At 36.1% G+C, this 19,245-nt stretch overlaps 1 long non-coding RNA gene across 3 annotated transcripts in view; it reads left to right on the forward strand.

Moving 5' to 3' along the window:
- The window catches only part of LOC149918012 (uncharacterized), a 34,045-nt gene that overhangs the window by 11,337 nt on the left and 3,463 nt on the right, over positions 1-19,245 (forward strand). For 2 of the 3 annotated variants that reach the window (XR_016466284.1, XR_016466282.1), the window contains exons 2-4: positions 8,810-8,885; positions 10,990-11,039; positions 12,413-12,555. This is a non-coding gene — a long non-coding RNA (uncharacterized LOC149918012). Of the gene's footprint in view, positions 1-8,809; positions 8,886-10,989; positions 11,040-12,412; positions 12,556-13,390; positions 13,504-19,245 lie in introns of those variants that run through there. The other variant, XR_016466283.1, reaches the window with a different exon arrangement.

A 19,245-nucleotide genomic window follows, 5' to 3' on the forward strand; every position in this document is an offset into this window, starting at 1 on the left:
ACTAAGTATGCTGAAAAATGCACAGAAATCACAAAATGAGCATGCCAAGATTAGTAGTCACAAACACTACACTGGTGACTGCAGCCAAAGAAAGGAAGGATCCTCAAAGGGAAAGTTGAAGGTTACCAACCTCAGGAAGAAAATCAGTCTCTTAATTGTGACTTGGTAAGAAAGGAGATTCAGGTGTGCTGCTGCACTTCAGCTGAATGTATACAAATATCATATTCCAACAGTTTCCATTCTATTGAAAGACTTCAGTTTTGATGCTTGTACTTAACGTCACATAAAAAGAGAAGTAAGACACATTAACACCTAATTCTGTTTCAGGTAGGAACTACTTGTATTACTTGGTATTCATAATTATTTTTAAATACTGTCACGAGAAATCACACAAAATATTTATACCAGTATGTAAATCAGGCTCTAAAAGTTGTACACACAAGTACTAATATCAATTAGAAAAGGAAAAAATATCTTGAATTCCTCAGATTTTTATATTTTAAACCAATCAGTCATGCTTTATGACAAAAAAGCTATGCAGACTGAACCTTCAAGCATTAGAAGGTCCACTCAGCTTTGTTTACATGGGGTGCCTTTGTAGCATAACAGATTAAATTCTGAAATTATAATTTTTGTTATAGATTAGCAACAACTTTTAGAAATGTAATCTTTGTGTTTTCTCCTGTTAGGATGTGGGTTGTTTGTTTTTTCTTTTCTTGTATTTTTTCTTGTATTTTTCTTTTTAAAGTTTACCTTAACTTCAGTGGTACTCAGTGTGACAAGATGTGAGATGGGGGATTCACTTTTAAGTTAACATACTATCTTGCCTTTAAGAGAGTCAATGAGACTTTGTTCTCCCACGATTATTTTAGGTAGATGTTATACAGGATTTTTTCTTAGCTCTTAATGCTCTGCTGGAGTTCATGCCCAAAGGATGTTCTCTGTTTTAATAATGTTAAGTTACATTTAGAAGATAACACGAGTATTGATCTTAATGAGAAGGCAATGTTCTGTATTGGTCAGGTCAGCTGTGATAGATATTACATTTTTGGCAAGGCTTGGTAATTTTTATGTTTTTATTGATCTTCCTTCTGGTCTAAATTGCTGTTCAATAGCTGAATTACCAGCCCCGTTATAATGAAATAACAAGTGACAAATAATACTGCTTTTAGACCTACAGTGCCCTGTATCATATTTTGGGATCCTAACAGAGATTCTGTCAATACTGGTTCAAGCCAAAGGCTATTCCTTTTTCACAAGGAACTTGTCAGTTTCCTTGGATATAGGGTAACAGGTAGGACGTATTCACAGCTTGTGGTTGGCCACAAAGGTCAAAATTCAAGTTTTAGCATTCAAGGACATTATGTTAGTTTGGATGTTGCCTGGGGGATATGTCTAGCAACTTGAGACTGAAAATTTTCTTCCATCTGTCTCCTGTCAAAGAATAGTAGAATATGCCCATGCGCTTTACAGTATCATCCAGGAATGTCGAGAGAGTCTGCTCTCAGCATAAATCAGGAAGAGTCACTGCTAGAAAGAAGCAGAGTGACCTTCCCCTGAGAATAAAGGTCTTTACCATAAGGATGATGTGCAAATTTCTTGAATCTAGTCACCTATCAAAATAGCTAGAAACTGGTTAGACCTCAGGTGGAGATGACTTTGTCTATCTCAGTCAAGACCCTGTTATAACCACTATTGAAAATAGACCCTAGTACTGATTACTCTTAGAGCTGAAAGCATTCTCAATGTACTTAATTCTTCTGATACAGTGCTCAGCAAACACATATAGAACTACGTGTGACTTTGTGAACTGGGAGATCTAGATGTTTTTAATGTAAGGCAGTGAAACTGCGTTAAATACCAATGACATCTCTGGCCCCTGGTGATGTTCTAATGTTGCCAGATTGGCATTATATGCACTGAAGACAACAGCTGCCATTTAGAGTCTTCTCAACTCTATCAAGTAGGCAAGAACAAACAGTAACGACCATTCCTTTATCAGAATTTTAGGCAATTGTAAAAAAAAAAAAAAAAAAATCTCTATCTATTGAGACACAGGTACTTAGAGACAGAAGTACTTATTTTTGCCCTTTCAATTACTGAAGAATTGAAGTTAAGAACTGGTGAGCTCCCCTGTAATTTCTGTGCTCAGCAAAATTGTTCCTTAAGCAGCAAAGTAGACCTAGAGCTGAAAGGTATCCTGGTTTTCTGATCAAGTCTGCAACAGACAAAAAAAGTCTATTTATTGTTCTTATCTTTCTGCCACCTCTAGTGCCCTAAACCTTGCGTTGTTTTATTTATTTTTAACACAGTTGCATTCAGTATATCTATTTTTTGAACACTGACAGGAGAAGAATTTTTTCCTGACCTACATAGATCACAGGAGACAAACTTTCTGTCCACAGATGCTGTCTTTTTAACAGCCAGATTTATCACTTGCATCGCTTAAAAGGTATATATTGGTGTCACATACTTGCACAAGAAAATCCGAGTGAAAGACACAGATGGGACCACATATGCTGGCATTTTCCTGCGTCATCATCCAATCAATCTTAGTTAAGCATGCAAAATGAAGAATCTCATTCTTAATGAGGATTATGCTGTATTAATTAACTACACACTTACAACAAAGGATTGATTACCTGTCAAGATCTTCAGCTCCCATGATCCTTTTTTTTTTTTTTTTTTTTAAGTAAATTCAGTGCGTATGATGCTAAATATCTCAGTCAGAATACTTGGCTATTGTTTTAGTAGTGTTTTGTATGGCTGCTTGTGCCTCCACGTGAACTTCTGGGAATTTGCTCTAGGTTCCATCTCCTCAATACACATCCAACAGGATCATTCAACCCTTTTGACATCCTAATGGTCTGAAGCTGATTTTGTAGAGCAGAATTTTTCTCTCCACTGCGGACCGCACCCAAACAATAATTTTTTCTTAGCCTTTTAGGGCAGGATCACTCATAGCTTTGAGCATAGTGCAGAATTATCCAAGTAAATGCTGAACTTTCAAGAAACAGATAAAGTGATTTTTAGCTTCGGTCGTCTGTGTTTTGTCTGCTGTCTGGACCACAGCTAGTTAGAATCTATCAGCTCTACACTGCAGTTTGCCATTCGGAGGTACTTTAAGAAAGAGAACCAATACAGTAAGCAAATTCAATTACTTTAGGATTCAAGGAAATAGACAACATCTGCCATTATCACCATATGTACTGTATTGGAACAGCATTTCTGTAAGTGGCCTTCCCATAATACATTTAGTGCAAGTTTCAGAATCAATTACAGCACCAGAACTGAAAATCTCTATATTGATAACATTAAATTAATTAAAAGAAAACGTACCTGTGCCTACTAGAGATAACACAAAATAAGGTTAAGATTCAGTAGTAGAAATATACTATCTAAATATTGACTGTGGAAAATGATTTGGCTCCAGGGATAATTTGCCTTGATTGTTTCTGTAACAAAATTTGTGGACATTTGTGCAGTTTCACAGAAAGGAAATTACTTTTGCAGTATTTAGAGACGAGGAAAGGAATTATTCTTTTCGTTGTAATGCATGTAGGTTAACAGCTGGTTTACTATATTGATCTTATCTGAATGTCCATGTCATATATATGTGGCTTATTAATTGCGTCAAGAAACCATTAATACAGATCACTGTTGCCTTGCCATATGGAGAGGGAGAGAAAGAAAGAGTCCTATTTTTCAGTGCTAGAGGAGAAAGCAAATGGTAAATAGCTGTATGGTTGAGGAGATTGCTTGTTTCTGCCACCCAAACAATTTCCCTTGCATTAATCCAGCTCTGGCTGATGTTCAGAGATTGGTGTTTAATTTAGGGTGAAATAATTCACAACATAATAATTCCTCTCCATTTGCATTTTGTCTTTCAATGTTTCATTAAAATAAAAATCACAGTGCTTCAGAATTCCTTTTATTTACCACATAACCAAGACAACATTATTACCTAACTGATTGAGTCACCCAATGATCTCTGACCATGTTGCTAACACTTGTAGCTGTTCATGATTAGAAATCATTTACTTATCTGTCACTAATTATTATGGTAAATACATATCAACACAAACTCTGTACCTGTGCTCTTTCTAATTCTATGATTTCAGCCTCATTATTATTTAGTGAAGTTTTAATATTTTATTCCCTGAAATCTATTTACTGCTATATTTTCTGTTAAATATAAACGTACTTATTTAAAGTAACCAAGGTTATTGAATCTCCCTTGTAAATGGTGGAGAAAAAAAAGGTTGTATGTGATTTTTACAAATGTATATTATTTTTAACTAGAAGTTGTATGCTAAAACTGAATTAGCAAATACTTCTATTTGGCAGAGAGTTAAATATACTTAAAATTGTTTGGGAACTGTGGCTTTCTGGAATGGCTACCAGGCTGATGTAGTGATTGTGAGTTGTTGCTTTCCTTGCTCTACTACTATACTTACTGGACTGAGAGGTCAGGGTAATGTAATAAGGTGTGACAACCAAAATTCTTTGTGTTTTATATGTTGCTAATCAGTATAATGAGATATGATGGTAGAGGTTTTAGGTGAGTAAATATAGCTCTACTTTCATGGTGTGTTTCTTTTCCTACTTTGTATGTAGTTTTGGTCATTCATAAAAGAATATTTTTTTAAGCAGCTATTTACTATGTCTAAATGCGAAAGTGTTAAAATTAATCACACAAATTTGTTCCTAAAATATAAATGGCAATATCTTACTTCTAATTGCTGATTAGGTTTATTACTTCAGAGTTAATAAAAGCAAAGAAGTAGATACTTTTATGGTAATGAATAATTAAAAAAAAAAAAAAAAACACAGCCTGGATAATAGTTCACATACGTTAACAAGTGCAAAAAAGTGAATCTTTATCAGAGCAGTTGAAATTTCATGTGTTTGGAGAATACATGATTTTGAGATCAAGGAAAAACCGAGTTAGGTGTATCACTGACTTAGTTAATCTGGGAAGCTGCCCAATTTTGTAAGAGATTGAACATGTTTCTGCTACCATTGCTATGTGACAACGTGCTGAAACGTTTTCTAATCATCCACATCTTTCAAAAAGGAAGAGTAACCAATTATTTTTAGCTTATCAAATCTTACTGCTTATTTACACTAATATGCAAATGTTACATTTGTGATCATTGACTGGCTGGGTACAAGATAAGCATGATGTTGCAATCAGTAGTTTAGCCTCTTAATTCACGCACAGGAGCTGAAAATTAGGTATAATATTCTCTGACTGCAACTCACTTGAAAAGAAGGGATGGAAGAACATCAGTCATTGATTAATGTCAGTTGCATTATTTAGGAGTAGAAAAGAAGGAAAGGAAAAAAAAATGGAATAAAGGGACTGAATATGAAGAGACATTAAAATGAAGTTAGCAGAAATTACAGTGAATTGAGTTGGTCTATAAAGCACATCACCACAGGCCAAGAGCAGTATGTTCGAAAGTGATATTTCCATGTGATAATCTAGATGAGTAGTTCACCTATTTTTTTCTGACTGGCTCCTCAGTGCAGTATAGGAGAGACAGATGGATATACTAACTGGATCCTATTGTCCTACTACAGGATCTGCTTCTGAGTTGTAAGTCCACACATCAAATTGCCGTTTTACAAGGAAACGAAAGGGTCTGCTCTTTGTGCTTTGCTTATTTTCACCGAGTTACATGACACAAACATCTGAATGAAGGTACACCATTAAGCATTAGAGTGCTTACTGTATTTGTGTCCATATTGAGCGTTTTTACTTGACATTGAAAGTGTTGTATTATTAGGATACAAATATCTCCATGCTGTCTGAGGAAAGAGTAGAAAGGATTAATGAAAACAAAATACTGTATGATAATACAGCAGAAACCTGCCTTGGCAACCATTTGAAAACGGAGAAAGAGATACAGGAAGCTGTAACCCTCCATGTTCTTCATAGTGCAGTTATTATAGAGCCTTCCAGGCGTATTGCTGCAAAGTTGCTACCGAGGCATGAAATCACTTGTGCAACAAGAAAGCTTCAACAAGAAGATGAAACTCCAGTTATTTAAGAAATCTGAACTTCTGGAGTATTCATCAGTCTTCCTGGAATGAGTCACGCCGTGCCTTTTTTGCCCTCAAAAAATATTGCTTAAGAATTTGGCTAATATATTCATAAAAAGGAATATAAGTTATGGAGAAGTAGCCTGGGATTGAAAAGCGGTGGGTTTTCTCAGCTTTGATGATAAATTTCTAGTATAAACAAATCCCTCTCTATGTATTTGATGCCTTAACTGATAAGCTCATTAATCCTATTCCTCTGTCAATTTCTGAGGCTTTCTAACTGGTTTGGTAGTGCTATAGTCACCTACGAAGGTAAGTATTAATTATTATCAGTGCCAGTCAGAGAAGCTCTCAGGATCTCTTATTTCCCAACCTCAGGCATGATCCTGAGCCAAAAACTTGTTGGTAGACATTCAGAAGAGCAGGATAATCTTTTTATAGCTCTTTTTGATTGGCATACTTTTAAACAAGACTACTTTCCTAAAACAACCATAAAGGCACTGTGCTTGACTGGAAGACATTCAGAGCGCTTTACAATTCCACATTAAGTGTAGTACACAGCAGCACATGTATTGAGGGCATTCTTCACAAGGAAAACACTGAATAAGTACGTGAGAAACTTGCACCAGACAGTAAAGGAGTTTCATACATAAGTGAAAGAGAAGAAAAATATCTGTTTAAATTTATGTTTTAAAAGGAAACATTTTAAAATGTACACTTCATTTCTCTGCGAAGGAATAAATCACTCTGTTACGAAATAAGACAGCCATGTAAAATGAGAGTGTTCAAACTAGAAAGAAATGACTACATATAAAAGAATTGCTTACTATTCTTCTCCAGTGATCCAAGTAAAAAAACAGGGACAGTGAACCCATCTGTTGCTGCCTCTTTGAAAATATGCTATTTTCTGTCAATATTGTTATTAACCTTCGTGAATTCTCCTGGGACTTAATCTGAAAATTAATCTCAAGGAATCCCAAAGGTATCAATGTTTGGGAACAGGACTGTGTCATGTAAATTTTTCTTTAGCCTTGCAGAATTTCACTCTAGAGGCTTATCATCCCAAGTGGACAGAAATTGAAGGTAAACACATCCAGGAACATATGTTATTGCAAATAAAATGTGTCACGAGGTGTTCTTTTAAGAATAAAAGTAGTATTGATCTCAGAGTAACATATGTGCCCATACAGAGCTTGAACCTCTCATTTTTTCTCAGCTTTTTAATTTTAAGAATTCTTTCACTATCCATCTTAGAGGGGAAAAAAAAAAGACTGATTGCATTCAGATAATCGAAAGCACACATTCTATTCTCAATAAAGCTTCCAACTACAGAGAATGCACATCAGGAGTTAATCATGCACTGTGCTGAAAGCAGTCAGTAAGTAATCCCAAAACACATAGGTCCTATGCTCTTAATTTCAAGGCTGAGATAATCACGTTTCGGTCTTTACATCAGCCTCTTTCCTTGATCTGTCAGGAAGCTCCAATTACTTGCCTTACTGGATACCTTGCTTTCATTCTTAACAAAACTCCCATGGGAAGATGCACCACAGCTTTAGGAATGACATAAAATCACCAGGTACTGGAATAGGATAGCTTTCTGCTCTAATTTGTTTTCTGTCTCCTACTTTTTCAGCATAAGATTGATGATCTAGGGCAGATATACTGAACCATAGATCTGCAAAAAGTAGCCTGCCAGTGTACTTGGGAACAACGTATTGTTTTTAGAAGTTTTTAATGTAGAACAGGGAAAATAAGCACCAAAAGTGACTGTCATATGTCCTTTATCTTGTTATCTCCCACCCACTTCTTCTTTCGTCCTCTATTCAATAATGTATAAAGTCCTGTAGGGCACATACTGGCTGTAGACCACTGCTGAAAGATTTATTTCCATCACCTGTGAAAAACAGTCTGTGACAGTCTATAGTGTTGACAGCTGAATATATATATCTCAACTCTCTCAAGAATGTAAAACTTTAATTGTGTTGAAGTATTAGTCATTCAAACTAGTGTTTTCAAGGCTAAGCTAGTGCTTTTAACTCTCTTCACAAATTCCTTCTATTTTCAGTTTTAAAATATGAAAAAGAATGTTTCCTATCACAGAAGACCTTTGACACAACTGCTTTTATTTTTCCAATACAATTCCAGAAGCAAAACTACTTTTGACTCTTTGAATGTAAAGAAAGCTAAATAAGAACATTGCAGAGACTGCAGAAAATGCTGAAGGGCTGATTCCATTCTATCAAATACAGTTCTCACAGACTCCCTCAGCTCCTTGTTGTGGTGCAGCGAGTTGTCATCTGTTCTTAGTTCACCCCTCAAAGGTAGAGAAGTACGTGTGACAAAGGTTTGTCTGCGCCTGGTGCATTAAAAATAGATGTTTGCAAAATGTAGGTCAAACTTTTCAACAGAAATCCTGATTAGAAGAAAATGTAAAAAAAAAAAAAAGAAGAAATCAGAGCAAAAAAAAATATTCAGTGCCATCATAATTATTTGGCTACATGTTAATTCGTGGTAAGAAAAAACACAACACAAACACAAGAATTAATTGTAAGTTCTGTAAAATGATGGGAAAATAAAAAGAAAATAAAACTAGAGACATATCAAAAGGTATTTCCATAAATCAGAATGCTAAAGGCACATAAGTCATATAAACAAAACTTGAAAATAATGTAGGCATTATGTTCCTCTTAGAATAAAATAATATCCATGTGGCTTTTTTTTATTTTATTTTTTTTTTTTTGCCATTTTTGTCTACCAGGACTTGACCTCCATCTGTTGAGAATAAGGATGGACAAAGCACACTGGAGGATTCCATCCCTCTAAGATGCATTCAGGTACACGAGGTTCATCAGGTGTATAGATGTGAGTGGTGCTCCTGAAGTAAACAAATAGAAAAGAATTGCAGAATAAAGATATTTGATTACATAAAAATGTTTAGCTGGACGCAAATTCCATCATTCAAGTAGCTGTTTTATAATGTTTGCATTTCTGAAATGTTTTTAGATTGCTGCTTTTCCTTATAAATATAATCTTGGCATCAACTGAACATGTAAAACTGCTTTGTTATTGCTACTGAGTTTAAAGAAAAAAGTTTATTTAGCAGACATAATCTAAGAAAAATAAGTCTGTATCACATGATTGCTGTTAAAAGAGAGATTTTAGGTAGCTGAAGCATACTGGGAGGCAGATACGTAAATAAAACAGTTATAATTTTCAGTCAGTATGCATATAAATTGTTCCTCATTGGTACTGTAAACCTGCTTCGCTGTGTCACTAACATCTCTTCTTCGGATTCATTTCAGCAACATAAATGATACCTGTTTATGCATGTCTAGAGTTCACTGAATATAGTTATCCTTAGGGACAAGATAGGATGCTGGTTTCCAGCTTTGTCAGCTGGTGTCCTAGTTTGATCTTTATCCCTGTGAACCTGTCTGTTGATGAGCAGGCTGTGTCTGACCCTAATTACCCTTACTGCCCAGATCCTGAGCAGCAGATTGACCTCAGATCTCTCTCTTCACAACCACCATCCCTGATGCCCTTGGCTGCTACTATGGGAAGTCCCCACTGCACCCTACTCCTGAGGCAGCAGCTTGCCCTTGCTGTTCCCAAACATGGCTTTCAGATACCTCCCCCATCACCTCAGATGAAGAGGCTCAAACTGCCCGGCTTGACTGACATCTATGAGAATTGTGCACTGGCCCTGTAGCCCATCTTCCCAGTCTTCAACCCAGTAGGGTTGGTTTCTTCCCAACCTGATTGACAGCCAGGGAGATTGGATGGGCCATGTAGCTGAAGACAGAGTCTAGGGCTGACAGCTCTGAAATGGCTCCACGTGATAATGTAGCAACTTGGACATGTTTGACAGTAACTCTGATTGTAAGAAGAAAGGGCAGAAATTTCTCAAAGCTATCTTAGAGGAAATGTAAAAGAAACGTCCTATTCTGAAAAAATGATTTGGTAAAAACTGGATCTGGAAAACAAAAACAAAAACAACCTGTCTCTATGCATATTCTGAAAATGCTGAGTCTGGAAATAAAAATAGCTGTTTGATGCTTTGTGTTCCCATTTGCCCTGCAACTGCATCATGGTTATGAGACTGAACTAGATTTTATTCCTTATGTGCATCTTCAAGAGTTTTTTTCTGCACCTAGCCACTTACATCAGCTGACAGGGCATGACTGGATAGCAAAGTTTGTTGCACAGCTGTCAGTGATGCTCTAATTTGGCTTCCAGTAATGATGAGGATGAATAAGATAGAAAGAAGTCAGCTTGATTCCTAGAGCTCACGCTGGGTCACTAAGGCTAAATGTTGTAAGAAGAAAATTATGTATGGCAGATTTGATCCAATTAAGAGCTTAACCTTATAGTTAACATTAAATATATGCAGAACTTCCTTGCCTTGTGACTTTGTATGTTTGATATATCAAACGGAGAGGGGAAATAAATACATAGAGATTTTATATTTTCTCTATAGTAGGACTTAAAAAATAAATGCACTCCTACAAAACGCAAGGTTAAACTGATGAATCTTGTTGCCTATTTATTTGAAATTATCTTATGGGCTATACAACAGGTTTGAAAATTTGGCTGCATTTCCATTTCTTCTGTTTAAATGGGGTGTCAAACACGTTCAGCCTTCTAGATAGGTCTACTTTGAGGGGTTTTTTTTGCCATCAGGACAGAAAGTAGTACATCTTTTTTCAAAAACTACCTTAAAGATCATCTGCGTTTTTTTAATTTTCAAATTATTTATCTTAGTAGTTTAAAAGTAATAAGGTTAGGGAAAAAAATGCCATTAAAAACATTTTCCCAATTTTATTACTGATGTTCACCTACCAGTGATGCCAATTTGCCATCAATCGAATACTGGCTTGTCTGTTGACCATTTAAAGCATCTTTTTGTTCCTCCACTGGATTTTTTTTTTTTTTCCTCAGCCATTGCAGAAGAAATATAAATATTCCTTAGCACCAGCCAGAAGGAAAAGGTGAGTAGTGCCAAGATGCTATGGTGATAGTGCCTTGTTGAAAACTGTTCTCCCTGTGCATTCAGTAGGGTATTCCAAAAGGCCAGACAGTATCAGAAAGAGTATTTTAGATTTAATGAAGTAAATGAGTCATATTCCAGACTTCTGGGGATAATGCTGAAACTGATAAGATGTAATAGAAATAAGTGTTGAAAACTGCAACAGAAGTTGCTATCTGTAAATGACGTGTTTTAGGTAGGTGTTTTTCCTTTCTCCTGTAATTAGCTAGGATTGTAGGACAACCAAGTAGCTGAACATTTATTTCCCTTCCAAACAGCTGGTACTGAATGGGAGTGATGAGTGGGATGGAATAGTGGTATTCAGAAACATGGTTCAGCATCACCTCATTTGAAGTTTACGTAGCTAATAGTCTGCATGATGTCCCAGCACTGTGCAATAACTGTAAGCCACAGAAACCTACTCCTTGTGCTATGCCTAGAGAAACGTGTTGCCTGGGTCTGGAGATTCACAGTACTGCAGAAAAACAGAAAGCTTTGTGTTGGAGGTGTGGGGTAGTCAGCTCTCTTAAATTTGGCTGCCCCGTTTTCAAAGCAGCTGGGACAAAACTGCAGTAATCTAGAGCATCCCCTTCAGAAGTCATCTTTCCTCTGGACTCAGAGTTTGTCACATTGCTTAAGTTGAAGTTTCTATTTTAAGTAAATTCAAGTACATGTTCCAACTATATTCTCAAATCCTTTGACAGCCAATTGTGTGCACTAAGTCTATTATTAGAAACGATGGATAATTACAAACACTAAAATTTTACAAGAACTTAAAGAAATTCCTACGTGTTTTTCCCACTTTCCTCATCAGGAAGATTTGGGAGTACGTGGTCAGAGTGAGTTTCTTCGTGTCTTTAAGGTTTTCTCATACTGTCTATTTTGTTTTCTGTTCCATCTGTGGTTCTGTAGCAGCATGTGCCAGAAAGATAAAAGAATAAAGTTTCCATGGATCCATTGTTTCTAATAGGATCTTAGCACCAGTTTAGCTCTTGATTCTTCATGCTTAGCACTAGAAGCCAAATTCCTTAAGTATAAATGACATCACAAGGAAACTAATACATTATAATGCTAATTATTTTGTGCATCTAAGGAAATGTATCTATAGGCATAGTTTGTTTTAATAGTGAATTTTCTCTAAGTTCTGCTATTTTTTAAAATTATAGTAACACTTAAAGTTATTGGAAAATAATATTTGACATAGCCTAATTAAATGCAGTTCAGAAGCTGCAAAATATGTTCTTGATAAATGAAGTTCACATCCTAAGCTTTGATTAGACATTTGAGATGATTGTAGAGTTCTTAAAACTTGAAATTTTTGCTGTGTTCACACAGAATCAAGAACAGACAATCTGTAAGAGACTTCCACTGGATTCATGTCATGAATCTGCTGTTGCAGTGAAGTGAATCATGGGAACAATTATATAGAGAGCCATTTGGCATGCCATCACTGCAAAGGAGATACGCATTTTTGACAGGTAAGAGTAACATTTTCAATTCAATAAAACCATCTCTATCAATGGGCTGGGCTACTATTGTTTTTAACTGAACCACTCCATCTTACCAATATGATAGACAAATGCATGAGTGGCAGCATAAGTGGTATATTGACATTTTTATTGTTATTTTTACTATTTTATTATTTATATATTTTATTCATATTGATATTTTTGATGTTTTGTGTTTTCCTCTTCTTTTTTTTTTTAGTTACAGTGTAGCAGTAAGGAGAGAGTACTGCATATATCAGAACAGTAAAGGGCTTTGGTACATTCTCTTAAGTGCTCTGTTTCTTAAATCTGTTACATAGACACTTTTCCCTCCTTTTCTGAAGATTAAAAAGAAATTCATGTTGTTCTATATCAAAGGAGATTGGTGAAAGCGTGAACTTGGATTTTTCTTCTCTAATTGGAAGGTATAAATGCTGCAATCTTATTAAATAATTCATGTCTAAGACAATGATAATCACAGCATGAAACAACCTAATAGCTATTACTCAAAGCCTTGATTACATGTAGGTATTTTCTTATTGAAAATTTGTTTATTTATTTATTGGAGAAAACCTTTAACGTAATCTGATTTTTCTGTAATACCATTTTTGCTATGTTTTCTCTCTCAGAGATTTTTAGATCTCAGTTCATGTACTTATAAATCCCATGCAAGTTCTTTGTTCACATGAGAAAACAGTACTAAAAGTGTCCTGGATGATTTTGGAACACCAAAACTACCAAAGTACAAATGACAGTAGAAACTGCCTTCTTAAGACTGATTGGACTGGATGGCTTCTATTTTTCCATTTATTTCCCTTGATTTTAGCATTTGGACAGAAATAGCAGAGATCAGATCATCTCAGTGTGGTCTTGAAGACAGAATGGCCTCTATCCATAATAAATGCGGTCTTAAAGAATTTTCTGATGAAAATGATCTTCAAATGCAGGTATTTGCTTATCCTTTCAAACCTTTTGTTGAAATCAGGGGAAAAAAAAAAAAAAGCCATGCCAGTAGAAGCCATCATCAGAAGGGTGCCCACACAATGCCTTTGTTGTGGAGCTGAAAGGTAGCTGCTGGAAACTACTTTTACTACATATAGAAGTTCTGGGAAATCATATAAATATGCATAGCTTTTAATCTAACATTTGCTTGTAACTGTAAAAACACTTCCAAACTTTCAGAGGAACTCATAGTCTGTAAAATACGACTCCCAAGTAATAAAAATGCAGAAATATATAAACATCAATGTAATTAAAATAAGCTTTCCTACCCTCAGAATTATGGGAATAGAGGGAGAAGGTATTTTCAGGCAGCTACATAAATTTGAAAAGATGACTGCAATAGATACATTCACTTAACGATACCATGCAGAGGGAAAGCTTTCGTGGCGTGCCTGTATATACATGCATTAAATGTAAAGTAAAATCTGGAAAAAATAATCATCCATGATTTGTTCATTGTGGTGCTAACAGCAGCAAAATTTCACGAGCACGTTTTTAAACAGACTGCAGTGACAGAAGGTGCTCTGCAGCCCTCTCCTTCCTTTCTGAATTCATGCTAGGCTCCCATCAACATCCTTTGCATTCAAATGACACAACTGCGGGTCTTGCTCACTCCTCACTGAGCACTCAACCTAATTTCCTTTGCCTTTTCAGCAGTCACTGCGCTGGCAGCATAAGAGAAAAACAGAAATTTGAAAGACCGTTTTGTTTCTTCATGCAGATTGTTGCTGTTTATTTAGCACAAGGTTCTGCAGTTCGTGTGGCTGGGTAAACAGGAATGGCCCACAGCAAGACATAAAACATATCTTGATCCTATTTGTAGGTCTTATGATTTCCGGGCTCATGTCATTGTCACGGTTATAGATTTGAGAGGCTGTTCTATCTGCTCAGCACTGTGCATTTTCAATATCGATTTTTACATTGAAGCCTTTGGAAATGCAATGTAAGCAACCCTTGGGCATCTGTCATTGACAACCATTTATGTGAGAGACGACGTATTGATCTGTTAATTGAACAATCATTGCCCCATTTTTGTCACATATGCCCTGCTATCACTGCTCTTACTCTGTGACCTGAAATCCTGTTTTGGTGATCTCATAACCTTAAAAGATCGTAAAACAAATCCTACAAGCAAAACAGCAGTGAAAAAATGAATGCTACAGAAATGTACGAATACAGAAGCATTATACATTACAAAAACTGACCTGGAAATACAGCAAAACCTACTTTAAGATTTAAATCCATGCTCTGCAAACAGTCAGCGAAAGGCCATCAGTGATGATGAGATCCGCCTTTCTGACTTTTTCTAAAGGGGTGAATTTCATTTCAGGGCCGTTGCAAACGATGTTCTGCACAGCTGCAGTGCATCTTTAAGTCTCAGAGATTTCAGTTCTTCCTTTGACACAAGACTTAAGAAAGACCTGGTCAACGTTTCTAATGCTGACCTATGTGTTTTGTTATTTTTCTTACGGTTCTGAAAAGTTTTTATCTCTAGACTTTGTCTGGCTTGTGGACAAGAGAATGTTTGACCTTTGAATTTCACTCCTTTTACTTCTTACTCTTCCTGCCTCTTCAATGAACCTTTTCACATTGTTTCTCTCTTGAAAAGGGAGTGCAAGGTGATGTCTGTGATCAATTATTAGCAAACTGGAAAGAATGTTATCAACCTCTGACATAACACTTCATCCCTATCTGAGGAGTCAGCAACAGATTTTGACTGTCACCTGAAGATAACTGAAAGCTTTCTCATTCCAGAGGCGCTCTCAAAATCTTCAGAACTGAAAATGGCAACTTTTCCATAATTCATTCCAGTGAACTTCCGTTTCAGTGAACTCTCCCATGAACTTCCAGATTTCCTGATTTCTAAACTGCAATCCAGGGCAAATAGAAGTTTAAAACACATTCATGCTATTTCCTTCACCTCCCTTCTTCTGCCATGTTCTTCTGGTTAAAATATTGAAATGGGATGAGAGAGTTGATGCTAAAAGATAGAGTAGTACTGAATTCAAAGAAGCCAAATTAAAAAAAAAAAAAAAGTTTGCATATTTGTAGTCTTTGAGCCAAGTTTTCAGTTAGAATGAAACTTAGTTCCATAAGATTATACCAGGATGTACAGGGTGAGTTATGCTTATGTCCCCTAATTTTTGTTCTCCATAAGTACAGGTAAATTATGGATTTGCACTGATTGAATAGTGTCAAAACATACATGATTTTTAAAATTCCATCCAAGTTTTCTAATAAAATATTGCAGGAGTCAACAGATTGTATCAGAAAGTAGAATCTTGCAAAAATCTTACATATTGTATGACAAAATAGGCAGATGTAGTCTGCTCTTAGTTTTAGAGGTGGGAAGATTAGTAAAGAAGTAGCTAATAAAAGTGAGGCAGTATAAACAACAGGACTACTGTTTTGTACTTGAGCTTTATCTGGAGCTAATTCAAGGCAAATGGTAGATGTGTGAGAATTGATCATTGCTGTTACAGATAAAGTCCAGGGTGCTTGTGTGTCATTCTGAGTGCATGTTCTGGAATATATTGGACTGGATGACCTTGTAGGTCTTTTCCAACCTTGGTATTTCTGTGATTCTGAGATGTAAAACATTGGTACTTGTGCTGTTTCTATTCTTTGGAGGTTTTTTCAAAGCCTTAAATACCTCTTCTAGCTTGTATTGGAATATATTAGTGGTATGAGTTAAAGGAATTACTAAAAAAAAAAAAAATTACAAATGGAAAGCCCATTTTAGGTTTACCCAGTCTAGTCAGAGAAGCTAAGCTACTCGCCATCATCAGAGGTAGCATGAAATATCTTTCTTTGCAGTCATCCAGCTTGCAGTGCTGCAACTAGGGAATTTTCCCCAGGCATTAGTGCTGATAATGGGGAAAACACACTCCCCCCTCAGGCTGTGTGTGAAGAGGCCTCTCTTTTTCATTAGTGTTACAGCTGAAGGCTGGGCTCCCTCAGTGAAGTGCTTCGAGTTGAGCAATGTAAATACACCTTCCTCCATGTGCCACTAACGTAACAGATGACTTGTATTTTAAGGAAATTATACGTTAGCCAATGAAAGACTTGCACTGACTTTCATGAGATTGAAGATAAAAATATTTTTGGAAAAAAAGAAGTCTACATAAGGGAACAGTAATTTGCATTGTCTGAAAAACAAAAAACAGAAAAATGATCAAATTCAGGAAACATTTATTAAAACTGAGCAAATGCAGCTCACGAGAAGAAAAAAGGATGAATCTGTCAAATCTTCCAAAAGAAAACAGGCACAAATCTGTAAGTATATAGTTATTTATGTATATCTACCACTCATATGTGTAGATAGATAGACTGCCAGCCATGCTCCAAATATGCTCTATTCTGCACAGCCATCCAGGAGCAGCAAAACTACCAGATTATTTAATGCTAAGCATTAATGGCAATCAGAAATATTGATAACTTTTGAGAAAGAGTCATTACTTACCCCCAAGTCATCTGGTGATTCCCTTGTAACTAAAATCTATCTTTTTCACAAAATCAACCAGACGTTTTTCTGACAGATTCTGCTCTTTGTCACGTGCTGCTAACCTGCATGCCAAGTCAGTGTTTTATTACCTGTGGAGATAGGGGATTTCAGTGTGATTTGTGAATAAGGATAAAGCAGTAGATTCACTCACTCTTCATTCCCTGTAAAACCCAGAACCAAAGACTGTGATGAGTGCAGTTGTCTATTTTTGTTACTTCTTATACTTATACACAGCTCTCATGAAAGAAAATTATAGATTTATATTTGTTTTCTGAAGCTTATATTAAGGCATCCTACATTCAGAAATAAAGCTTCAGACAACCCTGTTTATCTTCTAAAATACAAATGCATTGAATGAATATACTGCCATGTGTTTGGCTTTTAGGGGAAAGTTGGAAATTCAGTCTTCCACAGAAGACTGCAAATATGAGTCACTCCAGATGGAGTATATTACATTCCTAATTAAAGAGCACAATACAGTACTCCGTGTATTTAGTGCTCTTAAAAAAAATCTCACTGGCATAAACATTATGCTGATGGGTCTATTGTGGGAAGAACCGCTTCTGATGGAGGCTGTATGTGCTTGGGTGGATGGAAACAGCACCATTCTAGGACTTTTTCTAACAGTTCTCCACGTTTCCAGAGAAATCCAAATCATCTCCTGGACTTCACTTTATTTCATTGCTTAAAGGTGGATCTGAGTAATGTCTAGAGAATTTAATGAAAAAAAGACATAACTTTTATTAAAATTGATATTATGTATGCACAGAAATACACAGCCTTTCACTCCCTCCTTATGGGATGGGGGGAGAATTGGGAAAAAAAATGTAAAACTTGTGTGTTGAGATAAAAACTATTTGCTAAAACAGAAAAGGAAAGCAGAAATATTAGTAATTATATATTGTACGTATTCACAAACTGAGTGATGTACAATTCAATTGCTCATCCCCCACCAAGGATGCCCAGCCAGCTCCTGAGCAGCAGCTGCCCCTCTGGCCAATTCCCCTCAGTTTTATAGTGTTATTTTTTTTTTTCACATGATGTCATATGGTATGAAATATATTTTTGAATAGTTTAGGTTAGCTATCCTGGTTCCATCCCCTCTCATCTCCTTGTTTTCCCATAGGCCCCTTGCTGGATAGCATGAGATACCTGAAAAACTAAAACCAGAATAGACATGTACAATCTAAGCTTAATTATGTTCCATCTCTCCTACTGAATATGTTTCAACGTATTTAAATACATCTGGAGTAGGGTCCCCAGGGAGGTGGTTGAGTCACCATCCCTGGATGTGTTTAAAAACCCTTTGGATGTGGTGCTCAGGGACAGGATTTGGTGGAGGGTTGTTAGAGTTAGGGTAGGATGGTTAGGTTGTGGTTGGACTCGATGATCCTGAATGTCTTTTCCAACCTGAGTGATTCTATGATCTGAATTTTAGCAGGCACTTGGATGACATTCATCCATGAATAACCTGCTAACTAGGTTAACAAGGTATAAAGCCAATCTCTTTCAGAGATTCTCTCTTGTTCAGTTAATATTTAGTATAAAAAAACTGCAAAAATTGCAATGAAAAAACAAGGAGCACCTGCCCTTCTATACCATGGTGTACCTACCTACTGTGGTTAGGGCATGTTCAACCACAACAAGCTTTAGGACTAGAAAAGTTCTCACTTTAACATGGATTTCCACAGAAGTATGCACTGCTTTGAATTTTATCTTCCTACTAGACATCACATTTCTGCTGAAATTAGACATTCACATTTCTTTTATGCACACAATGCTACGCATCAGCGGTAACAAAAAGCTTGATTGGTTTGTTCAACCAAATTCATTACCCTGCATGGTGTCTGGTCTAATTTCAGTCATCATTTTCAGCTTTTGTGAAACAGTCATACGTACCTGATTTAAAGCCAAATTTTGTGAGCAATTTGAATTTAGCATCTCCTATTATACTGATGAATTCACCAGCAGAAAACCCATGCATATCCTAATTTTTAGGTAGGATTGTGTCCTTGTCAAGCATTCTGCTGTAATCAAGGACTTAAGGTCACTAAGGTCTAAACTGAAGGATTGATATCAGTTGAAACGGAATCTACGTAACTCAGAATTTAAGCATACTACCAATTATTATGTTGTTTCAATTCTGGTTAAATAGATTTTTAATGAAGTAAGTG

This window comes from Phasianus colchicus, chromosome 4 (assembly GCF_987193195.1).
Source record: "Phasianus colchicus chromosome 4, bPhaCol1.hap1.1, whole genome shotgun sequence".
NCBI lineage: Eukaryota > Metazoa > Chordata > Aves > Galliformes > Phasianidae > Phasianus > Phasianus colchicus.